Raw genomic sequence first — 7,234 nt, 5'->3', positions numbered from 1 at the left:
CTTTTCCAAGATTTGGCGTGCTGTGAATATTTGGTCGATGGTAGACTTTCAATCTTGACTACTTCAAGTGGTTAACGCAACAGTAATTAGCCTTCGTTTGGTCGTCATCCTCTTCTAATCCAAAGCGCTTTCTTACCTTTTCCCCCTGTTCGGCTCTTCTCTCTTTGTTTTTTTTCCTCTGTATGGTATCACAAAGGACGAAATTGATTCGTTGTCCAAGTGGGCTCTTGCATGAGGGCATGTCCCTTTATCCTAAATGTTGGCTTCCTCGTTAGACCCAGTTAGAAGCCAGTTATCGCCGCCGTAAGTCTGCAGGCATCCCTTCGTTTCGTATTAGTCAGTATTGACTTTTTTTATGGTTGTAGGTAGGCAATAACATTCCATGTTGTCTGATCTCTCCATCGAGTCGAGGCATTTGTTTTTTTTTTTTAAATAATGTTGGAATATTTTAATTCACAACTGATTTCAATAAACTCAAAATATTTTCAAAGAACTTTTTGAAAGCATAATGCCAACTTTAAATCGTTATGATAGCATGCAATTCATGCAACCTAACATTGGACTTACTAAAAGTATCTAATGAAAAATCCACGAAAACTTTTACTTCACCAATATTACTACTTGCTTCGTAACTAAGCACCACACTATGGAGATGATGTTGAGCAGGCGCGGAAGTTTGCGATTACTTATTTGGTAAAATGATAGCGCCATTCGCAAATTTCGTACTAATTGAATTTTAAAACCCATAATAACCGTTTCTTTAATTGATGCTCGGCTCCATGTGCGTGCCTGCAATTTGTGGGTGTGAACTTTAATTTGAGCCGGAAACCAAACTGCATGCCGGAGATGTGTCTACTTACGGCACAAAAATGTGGAACAAAGAAAGCCAATGTCATAAACCTCCACAAAAACGACACTTTCAGATTTAAACGGAAGCAAATACGGAAATCAAGGATTTAGGAGAGCGGCACCGGAAATATGAGAACAAGTACGTACATACGAGCGGGAGTGAAGTATGAGCACTGTATTAGTGGACAAGGCATAACTGACTCTGCTCGCCTTTGTGTGCTGAAAGAAAAGGATTAAAACAAAGCAGCCGATAATGCGGGAGCACCAGTAAGCGCAAACAAGAGCAAACAGAACGGCACAAAACAAATTTACCAACATTATCAAATAACTACATAAATAACTAAACAGCAGCAAACAAAGCCGTGCCGAGCAAAGCGAATAAAAGCGAAATACGTTGCGGTCGTAGGCATTCGGAAAGGTCGACAATCGGGTGCATACCGAAAAAGCTCGACAGCGATGGCAACTGCGATGGCCTGGAGAAAGTCTGCACCTTTCAGACTTGTATCCGCTGCCGTTGCGAAAGGTTCGTTCGTGTTTGCGCTACGTGGCGTGTGTGTGACAAAGCAGAGTAGTGAAAAAAAACAGTGCCACATCATAGGATAGCAGATTTTTCTTCATCAAATACACATAAAGAAAAAAAGAAACGGTTGCAAAATTTAATTTGTGATTAAAAATGCAAAATTATACATAAAAAAGTTAGATTTTCGTTGTGGAAAACGTTGGAAAAGCTGCAGTGAAAAATGATCTACTGCAAAGAAATGTTGCCCCAATTTGAGCCACGACGCAGCTGAAAAGTTTTCATGCAGCAGTACTGAAAATTTTTAGTGTACTAGGGTAAGAAAGGGCAGTAGCGTGAAGGAATTTCCGCAGCAACGTAGGCAAAAGAAAAAAAAAATGTGTGTTAAAAAATTGTGTTAAAAGTAGTAAAATTTGTGAAAAAATAAATAAAAACGAAGAAACAACCATCATAACCAGCAGCGATCTAAAATGTTATAAGCTGCGAAAAACTACGAGCATTAATAAAATTTTTATACTGAAAAGATAGCAAATTCAAAGTGAAAATATAGTGAAAATTCGTAAGAAAAAATTTCGGTATGTGTGTATTTGCTAGCGTGTAGGTATGCGTACCTATGTATCTGTTTGTCTGTCTGTTCGCTTGCAGGGGTGTAAGAGAACTTCGTGACTAGGACACATTTTTACGTCGTCGTTTTCAGCATTGCCAGCGTCGTGCGCCTTGCTGCGCGTTGAAAATGAAACGAATACAGCGAGCGAGCGGAAGTTCGGCGAATGTGTGACAGACACCGTAGATATAATTGCTGACAATACAATAAATGGCATGCAAAGGAATGTTTCGGGGCTAATAATGATGGAGTTGTAAACGAAATATTCAGTTAATTTTCCGTTATGCCAGGCGTAGTGGTGTGTGAATTTCAAATGCCACGGGGTGTGGAAAATATAGATTTAAAAACAAACCAAAAATGTATAAAATATGGAAAAACATTATTACATTGATGGTGGCCGCACTCTAAATTTCAACTTTCTCTTTCATTAATTTTCCCGCAAACCAGTGGGCAACAGCCAGCACAGTTTATGCCAATAATTGTGCAATAAATAAATAAGTTATTACTTCTATTCTTCTTCTTTTTATGCTTTCATCGTCATTTCCATGTGTGTTCATTTTCAACTTGTTTTTGGCGCTCTGACTTGGCCAATGGTGTAACTCGACTCCCTCTCATCAATAAAATTTTTTCACGACTAGCTGCTTGTCTTCGCTACCATGCCAGCAAATACTCCTACTTCTAAGAGCATATATGTACATATGTGTATGTAATGCATACACTTGTCTACATACTCCATTTCTTTCTTACTTTACAAGCTTTACTTCGTACATTCCCTTCATTTCCTTTTGTCTACACACATCCGTATCCCTTCATACTCACGCGCATTACTTTAGTCGTTACATTCGTTTGTAAGTTCGTTAGTTTGTTACCAGCCTTCCTCATCCACATACACACATGTCATATGTATGTGTGTGAGAAACTCAGCGCATGCTACTGCTGCAGCTCTTCACGCCCCCAAACGGCCACCTATATTTGTACTGCCTGAGAGTTGCTTTCAAATTTTCGTTGTTATTTATTTGTGCGTCAATGTGCGCGTTGGCATTTACTCCTTGACTCACTTTGCTTGCTTCGTTCGAGTTGGAAACTCGCCTCTGAGTTCGACAAATGTGCTAGCTTGGCGCCAGCACAAAGCCAAGCGGGTGGGTTGGGATTCGCTTATGGTTACATACCCTGTAGAGAAATCGACCATATCTTTGCTGGTTCACTTGAAAGAAATTAAATATTCCAATACTTTGCAGTTTAGCCAGAATGGTAAATGTAGGTGGTGGTAATGAAGAGATCCAAATACTTTTTTTCTACTGAATACAAAGCAAAAATTATAGTTTCTAACTGGTACTTAAGGGGCAACTCGAGTACTTCCCAAGCCTATTCTTCTCTGCTTTCTATTTAGTGGTTTTATGAATCCAATATACGCTTTAAATTTGCCATTTTATAAAAAAAAGCGCTACTGCTGCATACTTACGGGCGGTAATAATATTAAGTGAAGGTCGCCTAAAAAAATAAATAAACAACTATATGTAAAGCGGGAAATATTTCTGTTGTGGAAATATACGAGTATATCGAATAAAAGACTACGTACTCTAACTTTCTGTAAAATCTTTGTTTCTCATGAGAAAGGACCCAGATATGCATATGGCCGTTTGCTAGATTAAGGAAACACGTCAGATTTATTGAGAATTGTAAAAAATGTTTTAAATATCTTTAGAAATACCTTTGTTGACCGTTGTAAAAGGGGAAGTGCGTAATGTCTTTCTTAAAAACGCGCAAGACAGATGGAGTTCTATTTTATCGTGAGCTATCTCAAAAACATTTCGCCCTGAGTATGACCGAAGCAGAACACTTAAATTGCTGAGCATCCTCCGCTATTCAATTTCCAAACTCATAGTGGTGGTCACCGGTCTCTGTACGATCGAAACACATTCAGAGAAGCTTAGACTTCTGTACAACTCACATTGCAGAAGCTGTGGGGACCCCGCAGAGAAAAAGACTGTTGAACATTTTCTTTGCAACTGTCGGGTTGACGGCAAGGTGCTTCAGTTTCCTTAGAGTGCCTTTTGGCGATAGCCTGAGGTAGTTCTAAAGCTTAGATACCATATCTTTTCTCCACTACATTATGGTATCAAAACGTGGCACTCTTACATTTAACCTTCCTACCTAGAGAGACCTATCAGCATTTCAAAGAAGGAATTGTGCAAAAATAGCTGCTTTCACTGTTATGCAATATCTTTGCTTTTCGAAGCGTCCAGCTTCACAATCCTCACCACATATCACTCAAACTGTTATGAAAAGTAATTGCTTTTCAAAGCACTGTGCCTAAAGTATGCCAAATATAAGACAAAAAAACCTTATAATAGTTGAGAGCACTGGCTTATCCATGTCGCTTGTGAACTGAGCGACTATAAATAAAGTTGCTTAAACATCGCTAAATTGTTGTTGTTTTCACATATACCTATAAATTCTTCCCTTGGTGAGCAGCGAAATTCTGTAGCAAGTCGAGAAATTGTGAATCGAAAACGGCAAATATTTATGTTAATTCACTCCACGCCGAGGTGTGGCTATTATACCTATAACGAGGCTATGAATTTGTAATATCTTATGTAGATTTTATAAAATTCTTTCGATTATATTTTTATTAATAAAATACAAAGAACAATTAAAGAATGCCTATAATGAAAGTCAAAGAAGAAGAAGAAGGATTTATAATCCGCTGAGAATCCTTCAAACAGTGTTGAATATCTTTTGCTGTCAGCTCTTTCAAGATGCGTGTCGTTTTCTATTTCATACCTTAAATATACTCAATTATGTTTCTTTTAATGCAGATTTTGCTTCTGGATATATGAGTATTAGGCCGGGTCGATTTGTGGGGAGGCAAAAAAATCGCCCATTGCTCTGTGAAAATGATATTCTAGGGATCAAAATAAGAAACTTTGCCGAAGGAACCATACCTCTAAAACGAATTCCGATGTCCCCCAATTTGGGTCGAACTTTTTAGTTTCTTCTCTATAACTCACTTAAATTAATTTTTTTTCATTTACATATGTTCTGACTAAATAAATTTCTTAAGAGAAAAAATAGATATTATTATAAATAAATAATAAATATTATTATAAATAAATAAAAATAAAGAAAAAACATAGCCATTTAACTGATTTTTTCATGTAAAGGCCAAAAATGGTGATATTTTTAAATTGGGTGACATCAGAATTCGTTTTAGAGGCATGGTTCCTTCGGCAAAGTTTCTTATTTTGATCCCTAGAATACGATTTTCACAGAGCAATGAGCGATTTTTTAATCGACCCGCCCTAATGAGTATTTATCGCAAGATTTGGTAGGAAAGGTTTGTAGTTTAATTAGAATTAGAATTATTGAGATAAAATCAGAAATTAGAAAACTCTTGACAAAGACTGCAGGATGGGCCAGCACATGGTCTTTCGCACATATCTGGAGAAAATTCATTAAGAAAATTCATCTTGAAGCGGTTAACATGAACGTAAATCGCCACTGGTTGGTGGTCATCCTCAAATCCAAGCCCTGGATTCTGTCTGGTTCCTCCACCTCTCCTGTTCCCCTCCCCTCCCACTGTATGGTATCACAACGAATAAATTTTAAACTTTTGTCCAAGTGGGCCCCTCGCAAGGGCAGGCATTTAATCCAAATTAACCTAACCTTCTCGGCAATCTCCATATACTTCATGTAATAAGTTACAAGTTTCAGTAGTGCTTTTTTCAAGTTTCACAACAGTTTATTGCTCTGTTTTTACAATTTACCTTTACCCGGTGAAAAACAAAATAAACACTCCACCCGAACGAAATCTGTGGCCACGTTGCGTGCAAAAGAAAAGGTTACATTTGAAGCAACAGGGGTTGCTGGGGTTTGGCTCGCTTGCACACGTGCGCTTCTGTCATAGCAGCGGCGGTCTCGAGGGAATGACCATTCTCATCATAAAAGGGGCGGCCAAAAGTACATTGGCGCTGTGGCAAGTGGAGCCATTAGAGCCATTGAAAGTACCTCTCTTGCAAAAAGTCCTCTCTCTTGTGAAAATGTACCTCATTAAAAAGATGGAGTAATTGGGAATATTATAATATTAATTGGATTGTTTTTTTTGTTAATTTTATTTATTAGAAGTTGCTTTTTAAGATAAAAATATTGTGGTAATTAAATATGTCTGTATATAACGAATGCATATTTTTTACAAACTTAAGGGGTCCCGGTGGTTTAGAGCTCGAAAATTTACGGTATTTTCAGGATTTTTTTTTTACAATAAGAAAATTAAAAAATATATCTAAATTTTTTTTATTTAACTTCTTTTACATACAAAAATGAAAAAAAAAGTTTTGGTTTTAATTTAAAAAAAATTACGTTGCAGTTGAATTGGACCTGAACGATGTTGCTCATTTTGGCTCTTCTATTTATCTGAAAAGCAAATATCACAAAAATTATTACTAAGTATGACTGTATCTATGTCCCCCTACTAGAATAAAAAAAACATCGACAAAATGGCGCGGTTTTGAATTTGACACTCTAAAAATCGGGGTTTTTCCAGTTTTTTAATCAAAAAAATACAAAATAATTCAAATAGTAATATGATTTTGCGGCCGCCGTAGCCGAATGGGTTGGTGCCTGACTACCATTCGAAATTCACAGAGAACGTAGGTTCGAATTTCGATGAAACACAAAAATTAAGAAAATATTTTTTCTAATAACGGTCGCCCCTCGGCAGGCAATGGCAAACCTTCGAGTGTATTTCTGCCATGAAAAAGCTCCTCATAAAAACATCTGCCATTCGGAGTCGGCTTGAAAATGTAGGTCGCTCCATTTGTGAAACAACATCAAGACGCACGCCACGACTAGGGAGAAGAGCTCGGCCAAACACCCAAAAAGAGTGTACGCGCCAAATATATATATATGCAGTATGGGCTATAGCCCATGATATAATGAACTATATATAATGAATATACTAAAATTTCGGTCGAATGTTAAATTGCGTTTTTTTTTTTGACAACACCAGGCCGAAAAAAGTCGTTTCGAGAAAAAAAAGTTTAAAGTTTGAGATGCAAGAGCCCGCGGACCGCTCTCTACCTAGTTAATGGGCTGTAGAAGCTAATATATAATATTGGAAATTTCCGCATAAAAATTTCACGGTATATTCTTAAGATACTATAATTCCAAAATATCAAAAAAAAAAAAAACAAATCAATTGTTTGACATTTTTCGACCAACGGGTCCCCTTAATGTCTCTTTCAAAGATTTAGTGAAGAACATAT

The 7,234-nt window shown here is 37.2% G+C and overlaps 1 protein-coding gene across 17 annotated transcripts in view; it reads left to right on the top strand.

Annotated features, from left to right (window-relative positions):
* The first annotated feature begins 1,360 nt into the window (after positions 1–1,360).
* Positions 1,361–7,234, top strand: part of LOC128855325 (calcium-activated potassium channel slowpoke) — a 307,274-nt gene continuing 301,400 nt past the window's right edge. For 16 of the 17 annotated variants that reach the window (XM_054090145.1, XM_054090144.1, XM_054090139.1 and 13 more), the window contains exon 1: positions 1,361–1,941. The gene's annotated coding sequence lies outside the window, so the exon portion shown is untranslated. The remainder of the gene's footprint in view (positions 1,942–7,234) is intronic. The other variant, XM_054090147.1, reaches the window with a different exon arrangement.

The sequence above is a fragment of the Anastrepha ludens genome, chromosome 2 (assembly GCF_028408465.1).
Source record: "Anastrepha ludens isolate Willacy chromosome 2, idAnaLude1.1, whole genome shotgun sequence".
Taxonomy (NCBI): domain Eukaryota; kingdom Metazoa; phylum Arthropoda; class Insecta; order Diptera; family Tephritidae; genus Anastrepha; species Anastrepha ludens.
The sequence above is the reverse complement of the archived record's forward strand: the minus strand, read 5'-3'. Positions and strand labels throughout refer to the sequence as shown.